Raw genomic sequence first — 14922 nt, 5'->3', positions numbered from 1 at the left:
TTGGCAGGGTTTAAGAGCTGAATTTCCAGCTGCTAGCAAGTGTTTATCTGTGACTCTGTCTGACAACAGGGAGGCTCTTCTTTGCTGTCCTTTTCTGCCTGACCTCATCCTTAATAATCCCACCACCACACTGCTCCCACCTACCAGCCCTCTGTAGCAGCCCGTGATATTTGTTCTTTGCCGAGCCTGCCTTGGATAGACTGCTGATGTGGAAAAAGACTGTTTCTCTGGCACCCTGGAGGGTTTTCAAATAAAGCTCCTTTCAGTTCAAAGACACCTGACCATCTCATACCATTGGTATTACTTAACCAAAAAGAAGAGCGGTGATGCTGGCGTGCTGCTGCATTCCAAGCCTTTATCTGGGTCTGATGAGGCGGCTTCCCTGGTGGGCTATGCAGATCTTTCTGAATAGTTCAGGGGCACAGAGACCCTCACCTTCCACCTACCTCCCATTGTCCATGGCACGAGGTGGGTTGCTGGATTCCTACAGATCTGGCTGGGGGTGGAGAAAGTGCAGTATCCCAGAAAACAAGCAACCCGTGAAGGAAACAGCCCTGACCTGAAATTTTACCAGGCTCGTTTCAAGATGTCGGTTCCTTTCCTCACTCACTGTGTGGCCTTGGGAAACACGACCTTATCTGTAAAACAAGCTGGAGAGCCAGGAGGAATTTAAAGGACACTTGGAGCTTGGGCAGACAACGATTCTCTGAGGAGTGCTTCCTACTGGGGCAAATGGCAGGGGACAGAGAAAGATCCAGCACTCGATGGCAGGAGATCTTGATTCTAGCCTAGGCTTTGCCTTACACCTGACCTTGGAGCAGTGTCTACCTTGTTCAGTCTTGTAGCCGGGTCCCTCAGAGAGTAGAGTGTCTAGTGCAGAGTAGCCTGCAATAAACATATCCTCAGTGTTTGCTTTTGTTGGATGAATTGACCTCTTGAAATGCCTTGGGATCCAGTGTTCTTACCTGTAAAATTGGGACCAGGAAGGATGTAGATGGTGTAGGGTGAGCACTGGCTCTGGTATCTGGCATCCCGTCAGTGCTTAAGGCTGAATTGCCTTCATCATTGCTTGATTCCGGGCTGTTGGCTTCCAGGAGAGGGCTCTTCCTGCTTTCTCGATTCTGGGTTCAGGGCTGGATGGTGAGCGGAGCTGAGAGTTGTCGAGTGCCTGCTCTGTGCCCTGCATGCGGCATGTCTCGTCAGGTTTTGTCCTCACAGCAGCCCCAGGAGACAGAATCATCACCATCCCCAGGTCATACATAAAGCAGCTGGCCCCTGGGCAGGTGAAGGATTTCTCTGAGGTCACTTGGTTAGAAAGTCACTGAGCCAGGTTTCAGAGTCCAGGTCTGCCTGATTCCAAAGTGGGTGCTTTTTCTACTGCTCCCCACTTCAAGGTGGGGGGTGTTTGACTCACCTGCCAAGTCCACCCATTCATTTGGGACACAAGAGCCATCCTTGGTGTGACCAGGCCTGTGTGCGGGGAGAGTGGGCATCCCAGGACCCTTGGGCTCCCTTAGTCCCACACAGGGGGTCTTTGGCATCCCCTGGCAGACGTGTGGGTCAGGCCGATGGGTATAGGCAGAGAGCTACCCTCAGCATCATCACCCTCTCTAACTGAGTTTGATCCAAAGGCTTATGGGGTCATTAGCACAGGATGGTGCCTTGCCCCCGATGGTTGCTGCCGGATCAATGGCCGTTTATCATCCTTCAGTTTCTTGCCTGGGGTGCAGGCAACGGCATCAGAGTGGTCCTGGCATCAATTCCTGGGAAGTTAAACGCACTTCATAACCATCCCTGTGGCTAACCAGTGCCCTCCAGGGTCTTCCTGTGGTAGGAGCTTGCAGCTGCCCAGGCCTCTGCGCAGAAACGGGCCTCAGTATCTCAGTGTTCTCAGCATGTGACACGCCAGGCCCTGGGGGTACACGGGAGATGGCACGTTTGGTCCCGAAGGCAGCCAGCAAGGCTCCTCTTTGAAACGGCACCAGCTAGACAGGATCAATTTCCCATTGACTTTCGGCCCCATTGCAGACACAGTGTAATTCTTGTCTGAGGGTTTATAAAGGCCATTGACTGTCTTATAAAAGATTTAAACACTTACCTTGTGGCACGTGGGAGCCCTATCTATCACGGTGCCTTTTTGACAATTTGAGGGGGTAGCCTTGAGTTGGGGGAGGGGTAGCTGGTATTCCCACAGCAGGCGTGGCTCAGACAGTGCCTGCTGGACAGAAATGTGGACGGATCCCTCAACAGACCCTCCAAATTCATCACCCAGGGGGCTCTTTTCCACAGGGAGTCAGGCTTCTCTTGCTCCACTTTGTAAACACATCACATGCGACACAAGATGATCCTTATTTCAACAGGGTAAGCTTTGCCTCTACTGGAACGAAGGGCAAACAACTGGGACATGATGGAACCGAGGCATATTTATCTTACACAAAGGACTTTCTAAATAACAATGAGACTATTAATGATGACCCTTTGCGCTTGGTTAGTCCCGCTCTGTAAGGCATGTCCTGTCCATGCTCTTTTTTCCACCCACAGAATAAGCCTGTGCAAGGTCGGGGAAGCTAAGATTATTAATATTCACTTTATACATAGGGAAACTGGGCTTCAAAGAGGTTAGGTGTGTATTTGCCCAAGATAACCTCAATGTTCAGGCAGAGCAGTATTTTCCAACTTACCTTTCTCCCACCCTATATTAATATAAATTAATACTTGTTAACATTATTGATTTTATAGAGCTAGTTTTAGATGTGCTTTTGGAAACTTGTTTCGCCTGTGCATATCACAGACATGCTGCACTCCAGAGCCCTTGCACAGTCATACATGAGAACTGCAAACCAGAAAGCCCTCAGTGAGTGAGACTGCATGGAGGCGACTAGTAAAACACATGGGAACCTGAAAGCTAAAAAGCAGGTAGATACTCTGCTACCTACTCTCTATCCATCCATCTGCTCTGTAGCCAGCCACGTGGTGCTTCCAAGGGGGAAAGAGAGGAAGGAGAAGGTAGGATTTCTATCCTGGCAGAGCTCAGTCCAGTGGGTGGCAGAGACAGGGAGTGGGGTGACTGCACTTCAGTGTGTTTCGTGCTATAATGGCTTTGTGGTCAAGGAAGATGGAAGCATAGGGAATGGGGTGGTCAGAGCTCTGTTGGGGGTGGGAGGGTTGATGGTCAGTCAAGCATGGCATCAGAACACAGGCACAGCACTGAGGCCTGAGAATGCCCCGTCTGCCTGAGGAATTGTGACAGTGACGAGTGTTAGAGAAAAGACTTGTGAGGTGTGGGGCAGGGAATGACAGAGGAGCAGCATCTGGCCCCCGACCTTCTCAGATGGCATCTCGCCTCCTCCCCCTCTTGTTCACTTTGTTTTGCCCACACTGGCCCCCGTGCTGTTTCCCTAACACACTTCACCGCCTTTGCATGGGCTCCACCCCCAGCCTGGCGTGGTCTTCCCCTGGAGATCCCCTCCTTCAGTCTTTGCTCCAGTGGGGTGATGCTGACCACCCAGTTGATACTTGGGGCCCCCACAGATTCTCAGATTTGCGGTCTCTGTCCTCCATCTTTTCCCACAGCAATTACCACCTCCTAACACACCATGTAGCTGGCACACTTACGGCTATTACTTGCTGCTTCCTCCACTGACCAGGATGGGAGCTGCATGGAGGTCTCTGATTACAAACACTGGCCTTCAGTGGTTGGCAAGCTGAAGGGGGGGGACGCGGGGTTGTGAATGATGGGGAGCTGGTGGTGGACAATGGAATTGACGGAGGTTAAGCAGAGGGATTACGGGGTTCTATTTAGTTTTCGAGAGGCCTCTCTGGGCTGTGGAGAAAAGGGAACCCTCCTACACTGCTGGTGGGAATGCATTTTGGTGCAGCCACTGTGGAGAACAGTATGGAGATTCCTCAAAAGACCAGGTCATCCCACTCCTGGGCATATATCCAGAAGGAACCCTACTTCAGAAAGACACCTGCACCCCAGTGTTCACAGCAGCATTATTTACAGTAGCCAAGACATGGAAACAGCCTAAATGTCCATCAACAGATTACTGGATAAAGAAGATGTGGTATATTTATATATTTATATAATGGAATACTATTCAGCCACAAAAATGACACCATAATGCCATTTGCAGCAACATGGATGTCCCTGAAGAATGTCATTCTAAGTGAAGTAAGCCAGAAAGAGAAAGAAAAATACCATATGAGATCACTCATATGTGGAATCTAAAAAAAAAAAAAAAAAAAAGAACATAAATACAAAATAGAAGCAGGCTCATAGACATAGAATACAAACTTGTGGTTGCCAAGGGTGGGAGAAGGGATAGACTGGGGTTTCAAAATTTGTAGATACTGATAGGCATATGTAGAATAGATAAACAAGATTATACTGTATAGCACAGGGAAATACATACAAGACCTTGTGTTAGCTCACAGTGAAAAAAAAATGTGACAATATATGTATGTTCATGTATAACTGAAAAATTGTGCTCTACACTGGAATTTGACACAACATCGTAAAATGACTATAACTCAATAAAAAATGCTAATAAATAAATAAAAAGAGGTTGGAGGAATAACTCTCCCGGACTTCAGACAATACTATAGAGCTACAGTCATCAAGACAGCATGGTATTGGTACAAAAACATACATATAGACCAATGGAACAGAATAGAGAGCCCAGAAATGAACCCACAAACTTTTGGTCAACTCATCTTTGACAAAGGAGGCAAGAATATACAATGGAATAAAGACAGTCTCTTCAGCAAATGGTGTTGGGAAAACTGGACAGCAGCATGTAAAACAATGAAGCTAGAACACTCCCTTATACCATATACAAAAATCAACTCAAAATGGATTAAAGACTTAAACATAAGACAAGATACAATAAACCTCCTAGAGGAAAACATAGGCAAAACATTATCTGACATACATTTCAAAAATTTTCTCCTAGAAGAAATAAAAGCAAGAATAAACAAATGGGACCTAATGAAACTTACAAGCTTCTGCTCAGCAAAGGAAACCAGAAGTAAAACAAGAAGAAAACCTACGGAATGGGAGAACGTTTTTGCAAGTGAAACCGACAAAGGCTTGATCTCCAGAATATATAAGCAGCTCATACGACTCAATAAGAAAAAAATAAACAACCCAATCCAAAAATGGGCAGAAGACCTAAACAAGCAATTCTCCAAGGAAGACATACAAATGATCAAAAGGCACATGAAAAAATGCTCAATATCACTAATTATCAGAGAAATGCAAATCAAAACTACAATGAGGTATCACCTCACACCAGTCAGAATGGCCGTCATTCAAAAATCCACAAGTGACAAATGCTGGAGAGGCTGTGGAGAAAGGGGAACCCTCCTACACCGCTGGTGGGAATGCAGTTTGGTGCAGCCACTATGGAAAACAGTGTGGAGATTCCTCAAAAGACTAGGAATAGACTTACCATATGACCCAGGAATCCCACTCCTGGGCTTGTATCCAGAAGGAAATCTACTTCAGGATGACACCTGCACCCCAATGTTCATAGCAGCACTATTTACAATAGCCAAAACATGGAAACAGCCTAAATGTCCATCAACAGGTGACTGGATAAAGAAGGGGTGGTATATTTATACAATGGAATACTACTCAGCCATAAAAACCGACAACATAATGCCATTTGCAGCAACATGGATGCTCCTGGAGAATGTCATTCTAAGCGAAGTAAGCCAGAAAGAGAAAGAAAAATACCATATGAGATTGCTCATATGTGGAATCTAAAAAACAAACAAACAAAAACAAAGTGTAAATACAGGACAGAAATAGACTCATAGACAGAGAATACAGACTTATGGTTGCCAGGGGGGTGGAGGGTGGGAAGGGATAGACTGGGATTTCAAAACTCTAGAATAGATAAACAGGATTACACTGTATAGCACAGGGAAATATACACAAAATGTTATGATAACCCACAGAGAAAAAAATGTGACAATGAGTGTGTATATGTCCATGAATAACTGAAAAATTATGCTGAACACTGGAATTTGACACAACATTGTAAAATGATTATAAATCAATAAAAAATGTTAAAAAATGCTAATAAATAAATAAAAAGAAAACTAGAGAGGCCTCTTCAGAGACCCCGGGTGGTTATAAGGAGGGGCAGATGAGAGACATGACCCAAGCAGCAGATGAGGAGGGTCTAGGCTCAGGTGGGGAGTAGGGGACTAAGGGTGGGGTCATCTCATGGGAATTAGACAGACTTGGCTTTGTCGGCTGCTTGGAAAACAGGACCAAAGTGGATTCCTCAGCTTGAGGTTGAGTGTTGGGGTGGAGAATCTGGTCGTTCATTAACTCCAAGACCGTGGTGGTGGAAAAACATGCTGTGTAAAGTGTGTGTGTGTGTGTGTGCGCGCATGCATATATGTATTAGCAAGTAAGGTGGGTCTGCGCCCAGCTGCAGGCTACGCCAGCATTGTCCAGGCACTGTGCGCTGGGAGTCACTGAGCGCGGAGCTGGCCGGGCCACTGGGGGCCTGGAGTGCTGTGGAATTATTAACTGGCTCAGTAGAAAGATGGTAGGGGAAAAACCAGAGTGGTTATCTGACTGTCTTCTGCTGGGTATCCTAGGGTTTGACCAGATGCTCTGGAAAACACTTCTGACTCAGAATGGAACTGAATGCTTCTCAAGTCAGAGCAGGGAGCGCAGGGCTCGGGTCAGAGCAACTCCTGCTTCCTCCTTCCTCCTGGGCTCCCTGTGCTGGGGGCATCCTGTTCCCACTTCTCTTTCCGGAGTCCCCTCCGTCATCTCCTCTTCCTTCCCCTCCTCCTCATCACAAGTCTGTGTGGTTGCCTGTGGCCCCAGGCCTTCGTATGCATCACAGCCTCTGTTCTGACACACATGGGGCCCGTCTCCTACAGGGCTTCTCATATTGGACCATGTGGACCCAGTCTTGAGGGCAAACACCCGTAGCACAGCTGCAAGAGACTAGGTTTTTGGTCCCAACTCTGCTTAGACACTGGACTTGGGACCTAAGGAAAATACCCACCCTCCGTGCTTTTTTTTTTTTTAGAGTTTTAGGGTCCTCATCTGGAAGGGAGCATAGTAATGACTGCCCCATCCACTAGGTTGGAATGCTGGAATCTGAGGGTTGGAACAAACAGTTGGTTATGCAGTGAGCAGGAGGAAGGACCCTTTGGCCCTGGGCTTGCAAATATCACACATGGTAATTTCCTGTTTGTATGAAATTTGCCTCTCACAGCATCTTCTCTGTTGAGTGGTGTCTTCTATGGTAGGAGAACCATCTGAAGAAATCACCACATAAAATTTGTTCCTGAAGAGGACATTTCCATTATGCTATAAAAATGTTCCAGTTTGGGCCACTTTTGATGAATTTCTTCTGCAAGTTAAAAAAAAAAAAACCTTTCCTACTAAAAGCATTTTTTTTTTTTTCTCAAAAGAGGGAAGTGGATCTGTTCCCTGACCGGGTGGGGCTCACATCCATTTAGATTCCCAGTCACCATACTTGGGTCAGCTCTTATGGAAGCCACGTTGACTGCTGCCAGGTGACAAAGGACTTTCCTTGCACACCTTGCTTAGGAGAGAGGTTCTGCCCTTTAGAGTGGCCAATCAGGAGGAGAGAAACGTTCCTGTTTCCCCTCTGTAGCAAGGAATAGAGACCGGATTGGTGTGTATAAATTAGATGCATTTGGATGAATTGGAAGTCCACCACTACTCATAACACCCTGATGGCAGTTGGCTGAGTCAACTCTGGGGATGTTAATGTCGCTGGGGACAATGGCTGGTTGGGGTGGAGAGGAAGGTGATAAAACCGGGACCGAGTCTTCTGTGAAATGTTGACCTGTACCAGCATGACAGCTGGAGCATCACTCTACCCCCATCAGCTCCACCACCGTCCATGCTGGCCAAGTCGGCTCTGGGCTTCAAAGGGCTGATGAGCTTCCTGCTGGACATGGTACGCACCCTCGTGCTGAGCTTCCTGATGCACTGGCTCTGTGTCTGGTAACTGGAGGACAGCCTGGTGCAGGGTGCAGGGTGCAGGTCACAGCCATCATTGGGGAGAAGTGGGGCACAGGAGGAAGCAGCCTTCAAATGGTGCTGCTGCTGTTCCAGGAGGGAGCATCTCCTGCAGTAAAAGCACGGCTGAGCAGGGTGTGTGTTGAACTGGGAGAGGAGGTGGCTTCTGTGCTCCCTAACACACCCCTTCATCAGGCCAAGATGTAGACTCTCCCTGGGGCCATATTTTCCAAGAGGTGTCAGTGCCCCAGATGCATTTCAAATTGTGTGGTCGCCCTCTTTGGAATAATCCTCCTGATGCCATCTGAATCCAAGTGAGTGATACTGAGAATACTTTGGCTGTTCATCAGGTTTGTCCAGTTATCTCAATTGGTTCTTTTCCCCCCTCATTCTAGTTGAAATCCTTTTCCCTCTCTGTTTATCCCATCATTAAGAGCATAGCATGGCGCGGTAGAAATACCTGTATTCACTTGTTTACTCAGCAGTGATTTTTTTAGATCTTTGAACAAATACTGGAATGTGGGTTTTGCAGAGTGGTGGGCTTGGGTTTAATCCTAGTTGTGTGCTCTCCACGTGGGCAGGGGCCACATCCTGACCTACTCTGGATGTCACAAATGGGCCGTTTTTAATCTGTAAATGATAGGGGTGCTCTGTGACCGTGGGGGAACTGATGACACTCTTGGAGCCTCAGTTTCTATTTCTGTGCACTGGGGTCTTGTCACAACTTGGCACAGTATTTAGGAGAAAGCAATGACAAAATATTGTTAAGAGCCCGGCACAGTGCCTGGCATGTGGCTGCATCCAAACCTGTCGATTCCTCCTCCCTCGGGTCCCATATGTTTTTTTAACTGACAGGGAAATGCATTTCTCCAGATGAACAGGTGGGCTGGTTGCATAGCAGTGACTAGGAGGGCTGCATTTTTTTGTATCTAAGTGGTGGGCACCATGTTCATGCTGTTGGCAAAGATCACTGGGGCCATGGGGGCCTGAGTCCAGTTAACCCTGCTGAATGATGACATTTTGATTGGAACAGAAAGGGAGTTTGAAAGAGCTCATTTCTGAGCTCTCCACTTTGGTTCCTAGCAGCAAAGCCCCGGCCTCCCTCCTCCCCCCAGTTCTGCGGGTTTGGAGGGAGCCTAGTCAGGAGACGGACATGGTGGGATCTGCTTGGCCCGCGTTTGCACAATCATCCTGGATGCTGGGATTGAACCAGGTGTGAAACAATCCATGACATCTCACCATTTAGGGAGCTGCAGTTGCATTCTTCACACCAGACCCATCTTCCAGATGATCCGGGTCTCTTGTCTGCAGGCCACTTCTGTTTCAGCATTTCTGGACCTGAAATAAGGTCCCCAGGCCCGAGGGGTCCCATCCTGACCTTGGCTTCATGGGATGTCAGTGTTCCGTCTTGGATGGTATCTCATCTGGCTGCTCATGTCGTGGTTCTTCTCGCACTTGGCAGGCCGTTTGTTCTGGGGACGGAGCCAAGGGGCTTGAGAGATGCCTCCAGTGTGGAGGCTGGGTTTTAAGCTCTCTAAGCCTCCACTAGGCCGACTCCATACAGTGCTTGTGAAGTCCAGCCCCATAGTGCATGTGAAAACACCATGAAAAATGCAAAGAGCTCTGCAGGTATCACCACTTTATTTATGATTATCCTTCAGTTTCTAGACCAACACCCACCTTTTGAGGAAAGGCTACAGGAATATCCCAGGTTATTTGCTAAAATATCATTAATCTGTCAGGCAGCTAATAGAGGAGTGAAAATCGCTTCATATTTATGTGCTCATTATTTACCTTTCAAAGCAGTGTTTGGTGGGTCTGATCAGATGCGCTGTGGAGGATAGGGACGTTTTGAGAATCTCTTTTCCGGGCTTTTTTTCTTTTCTTTCCAGTTTCATTTTATAAAGTCAATACATCATCCTTAAAGACTTTAATGGAGATTAAGTGAATGAAGTTCACAATATTGTCAATGTTAATTAAAAAAACAACGTTAGGTCTGTCAGAATCAACGCACTGGGAATGACAGGAAAAGTCAATGGTGGGGCTTCAGAACTGAAACTGCTTGTTGCCCGAGTTTCCCCTTCTCCTCTCTCTCTGCCCCTCCCATAGCAGCATTCTCGGCCTGCGCCCTCTGTCCTCACTGCGCCCTCCTCCCGTCAAGAATCTGTCATGGCTCCCTGCTGCCCAGTGGGACCCATCTGGATTGTGCTCTCTCTGGGACATTTTCCCCAGCTTTCTCCTACTCATGATCTGTGTTCCAGTGTTTCTTTATTGCATTCTCCTCAAGACTTACCATCAATGTACATGTTAGTTTCTGTAAGACTAGCACCCTGGGGTGCCCCTCTGGCATTGTGACGTTCCATGCCATTTCTCCTACAAGATGACCTGCCTTCTAAATTTTACTCCATGCCAGCCCCGCCATCTGCAGAGATCTGTCCTAGAGAGACCAGAGAGGAGGACCATGCCCCCGAAGATAATCCACCGTACCATCTAACAGCCAGTCAGAAAACTCAGAGTGAGTTGCTTTAGGAGGCGATGAGGTTCTAGTAGCTAACTGCATCCCACAGGTCCCCGTGAGGAGCAGCTGCCCTTCTTAGGAACCTTCCTTGGTCACCACACACGTACCTCATCTACCCTATAGACTGTGACCAAGCAGGAACACATACGACCCTGCATAATCACATAGGTCCTATGTGATGTCTACGCAGAACAGGCAAAATTCACCAAATGCACTAATATTATGGTTTCTCATGGATCTTCAGAGGCCCAGGTCATTGAAATCAGAAAGCCTCCCAAATGTTGGTCACCAAGGCTCTCCGTCTCTGGCATGTCTAGCACAGGACTAGGGTGTGAGGGCAGTGATGAGAGGAGGTCTGATCAGAATGGGTGTATAGCTTTCTGCTGCTGAAAAAAGTTACTACAAACTTAGTGACTTCAAACAACACAAATGTACTGTCTTACAGTTCTGTCAGTTAGAAGTCTGACAGTCTCGTGGGGCTGAAGTCAAGGTGTCCACAGGGCTGCCTTCCTCCCCAGAGGCTCTAGGGGAGAATCTTGCTTTTAGAGCTTCTAGAGTTGCCTGCATTCCTCGGAGGTCCCTTTGTCCATCTTCAAAGCCAGCAGTGTTGCAACTCTCTGACCATTCTCCCATCAGCATCTCTCCCCCTGTGTTTCCTGTCTACCCAACTCTTCTACTTTTAAGGACCTTTGTTCTTACATTGGGCCTGCCTGGATAATCCAGGATAGTGTCTTTATTTTAAGGTCAGTGTATTAGCAATCTTAATGCCATCTGCCACCTTAATTCCCCCTTTGCTAGGTAACCTATTTACCTATTCCAGGGATTAGCACATAGATTTTTTTGGAGGAGCCATGATTTAGCCTCTCACAAATAGGGACTAGGACATGTGGTGACTAAATTCACCTTTCCTTTACTCGTAGTGAAAGTATTCAAATATGTAAAGGACATCCACACTGAGGCCTAACCTAGTTAGAAAACACGGGCTCTGATCATGACAGAACCTTTGGCAAATCACTTAGCCCTTCAACCACCAACCACCCACCCAAACCACACACATTTGCTGATGCCTGGGACCTACTAGAGATTCTGAGACAACTGTCTCTCATCGTGGGCTATGAGAGAAAAGGACATAAAGAGACAAGGCCCTGCACTGGAGGCTTCAGAGGGGAGTGGGCACACCATCTGACTCCTGAAGGAGACACAGGTCATACAATGATGGTCACTGGGCAAAGTAAGGAGAGCGTTTCTGGCAGACGGCATAGCAGGCACAAAGCATCAGGTGTAGACCAGCGCAGAGTGTTCCAGAATCAGCCAGTAGCTCTCTTTTTTGCCATCTTTATCCCTGTGGAGGCCTGCTGGGATCGTGACTTCTAAAATGCCAATTATGTCTGGAAGGCTGTGGCCCAAGGCCATTTTTGCTGGTTGTAAGCAAGGTCTTCCAAATCAGAGGGAGCCCACAGCTCTTCTTAAAATTAAAAATGTTAATGGCTGAAATGAAATCGAGTTTTATTTAGGGAAGGCATGTTTATAGAAATCTAAAACAGTGACTCCTGGAGACAAACCAAGAAAACCAGAGTAATCAAGGGAAAGGGAACCTGCTTGCGTGAAGCAGTAGCCTGGTTTCTGCCAATTTCTGAAGCAACCTTCCTGCTAGGCCACTGGCCACAGAATCCACGTGGAGCTATGTCCTTTAGAGATTTAACTTGTTTAAAAGTGAGCAAATAAAATTCAGGGGAAAAAAAGAATTTGTTGTTTGATGTGATTTGACTAGAGATGTTTGGAGAAGAGTTGCAAGTGGAAAATGATAAGAAGTAGATAGGTGTTAAAGGCTGAGCTGTGCTTCCTCAGAGTCCATGTGTCAAAGTCCCGACTCCCAGGGCCTCAGAATGTGACTGTGTTTGGAGATAAGGTCTTAAAGAGGTAATGAAGATGAGGTCATTAGGGTGTGCCCAAATTCAGTGTGACAGTTGTCCTTATCAAGGAAATTAGGACACAGACACGTGTACAGAGGGAAGACCATGTGAAGACACAGGGAGAAGATGACCTTCTACAAACCAAGAAGAGAGGCCAGTCCTTCTGACACCTTAATCTCAGGGTTCTAGGCTTGCAGAACAATAATAAAACACATTTCTGTTGTTTAATACATCCAATCTGCGGTGCTTTGTGATGGCAGTGCTAGAAAACTAATGTAGTGGGTCATGAAACTCATCGAACGCCATATGTACTAGATACGGTGATGGGTCACTGCGATCTCCTTTCAGGTCTGATGGCCTTATTCCTCCAGCTGCTGGGAATCCTACTGGCAGAAAGCCCTCAGCTCTCAGCTTCTTTCAGGAATTGGCCTTGGATTGAGTTGCCTTGTCCAAGGTCACGCCCCCTTTCTCAGGGTAGTCTGCAGCCAAGACTTGTTGACGTATAGGTATTAAGGCTTGGTCCCTTTGCTGAACTTGGGTCAACACTGAAAGGTCATCTGGCTTCAGAGCTTTCCTTGGAGTTGACTGAGGCCTTTGTTGGGACTGCATCACAGCTTCTCAGCTTCTCTTCAATTGTTCCCCCTTCCCACCCTTCCTTTCCAGGTGGATTGATCCCAAGAATGCTCCCTAATACATTCCTGCATGCTTACTATCGTCTTAGGATCAGTGTATTTAAGAACATGATCTGTGACATCATGATAAAGAAATTGCACATTATCTTGATAGCACTGGGAAGCTATTGGAGCACTATATCTTGATGTGGTATGATTTGTAGTGTGGCTGGTTTGAAGGGTAAATTAAAGAGGATTGGATGGAAGCAGGTAGACCAGTTAGACAAGGTGGAGAGTAGGAAAAAGGGAAGGTGATAGAGGACTGGTTGTAAATGGTTACTCTTACCTAAGGCTTTTCTTGAATCCTCTGCCTGCTGGGAAGCTCAAAACCATTCCAATATAGGACATATATTGTCCTGGCTTGACCGGCATTTACATCTCACCCAGAGCATTGAAGGCGGCTCAGGTCTGGCCTGTTTCCCAAGATGTGAGAGCCAAGGAAGACCACAGGTGAATACTTCATGGGTGAATAATGAGAGCTTGATGCACCAGTACATCCTCAGGGATTTCGAGGAGAATCAGAGGACAAAATCCATACTTTCCCCTCACCCTCTGCAAGTACAAGTGTCTCATCAGCTTAATCTGATTAGTGCAAGCTCTCACACCCCAGCCCTAACTCCCCATGGCTCTGCCCTCACATCCTGCCATAACTGAACCCTGAACACTTGCTAATGCAGTTCCCTCTAACTGAGCTATCTCCCCTCTTGCTCCATGAACTCCATTGACCTCGTTCAACACTCAAGCCTCTTTTCTGCATTTACTGTTTCCGAGGAACCTTTACTCATGGCTCCCTCAGGCTAAGTTAAGGAAACTTTCACTGTATTTTTATAGTCTTTTTTTTTTTTTTTGGACCATTAGACTGTGAACTTCAGGATGGTAGAAACTATGTCTTCTTAGGGGTTTAGGGTGAAAGAGGCATGGCTTTCTTCTTTCCATTCAAAGTTTGACCATTAAGGAATATATACACAAAGAACTGATGACTGAGTGGGGATCCCTTTATCTACTTTAATAATGGTTATGCAGCGCTCAGTAACCATCAAACCTAGAGGCTCTAGTAAACTGTGTAGGAGCTTGTGGCTTAGACCTGGGGCCAACTGGTATCTCCTACTTGTTGCCCTATGCGTATTTAAACTTTAGGATCTGCTAACCTGAGCAAACCACAAGGAAAATAGCATGACTTGTAGACTCCAGATCCCTAACCTTGTGAAATAGGCCTGCCTGCATCAAGCAGAGACGTCAATAGAGGAGCAGAGAAGAGGGAGAGAGGGAGAGTGGTGGGCTTGTCCCTTGAGAGGAGTCCTGTCTTGCTGGTTTCACAATAGAGAGGCAGGAAGGAGGAGGAGAACGAATGGTGCCAGAGCCTGGATGGCGAAGGGGAACGAAAGAAGAGTTGTGCCTTTGGGACAGTATCCCTGCTCATTAGGAAAATGTAGCTCATTGTCTAATCCCATTGGTCAATTTAGATTCATTGGGATTAGCTGTTCCTCCTTCCACAAGAAGGAAGGTGTAAGAAGATAGAGGACCAGAGTTGCCTCTCAGGCATTTCCCTACATGGGAAAAGTGGATAGAAACGTGGCCTTTATGAGATGAAGTAGAGACACGGGGGAAAGAGCACACATGACTTTCCATCCAGGCCTCTTAATCTTTGTGTCCACAGAAACCAGTGTAAGCCTGGCCCAAAGTAGGTCTCAATCAGCTAGTGCTCCCTGACGGAATGGGTGAATGGGTAACTAAATGGATAAGGAGTGGCAGTCGCTGATGGATTTGTGGTTATGCACCTTTCCCTGTTTCTTT

The 14922-nt window shown here is 47.0% G+C and overlaps 2 long non-coding RNA genes across 2 annotated transcripts in view; both read left to right on the top strand.

Moving 5' to 3' along the window:
- Window positions 1-14922, top strand: part of LOC106729098 — a 407792-nt gene that overhangs the window by 111655 nt on the left and 281215 nt on the right. The gene's annotated exons all lie outside the window — the stretch shown is intronic.
- LOC116665775 lies at window positions 1549-12604 on the top strand. The gene is made up of 3 exons (XR_004322442.1): window positions 1549-1559; window positions 7832-7837; window positions 12534-12604. It is a non-coding gene; the product is annotated as an uncharacterized LOC116665775 (long non-coding RNA).

This window comes from Camelus ferus, chromosome 9, assembly GCF_009834535.1.
Source record: "Camelus ferus isolate YT-003-E chromosome 9, BCGSAC_Cfer_1.0, whole genome shotgun sequence".
NCBI lineage: Eukaryota > Metazoa > Chordata > Mammalia > Artiodactyla > Camelidae > Camelus > Camelus ferus.
Note: the sequence above shows the minus strand (reverse complement) of the source record. Positions and strands in the feature narration are given on the sequence as shown.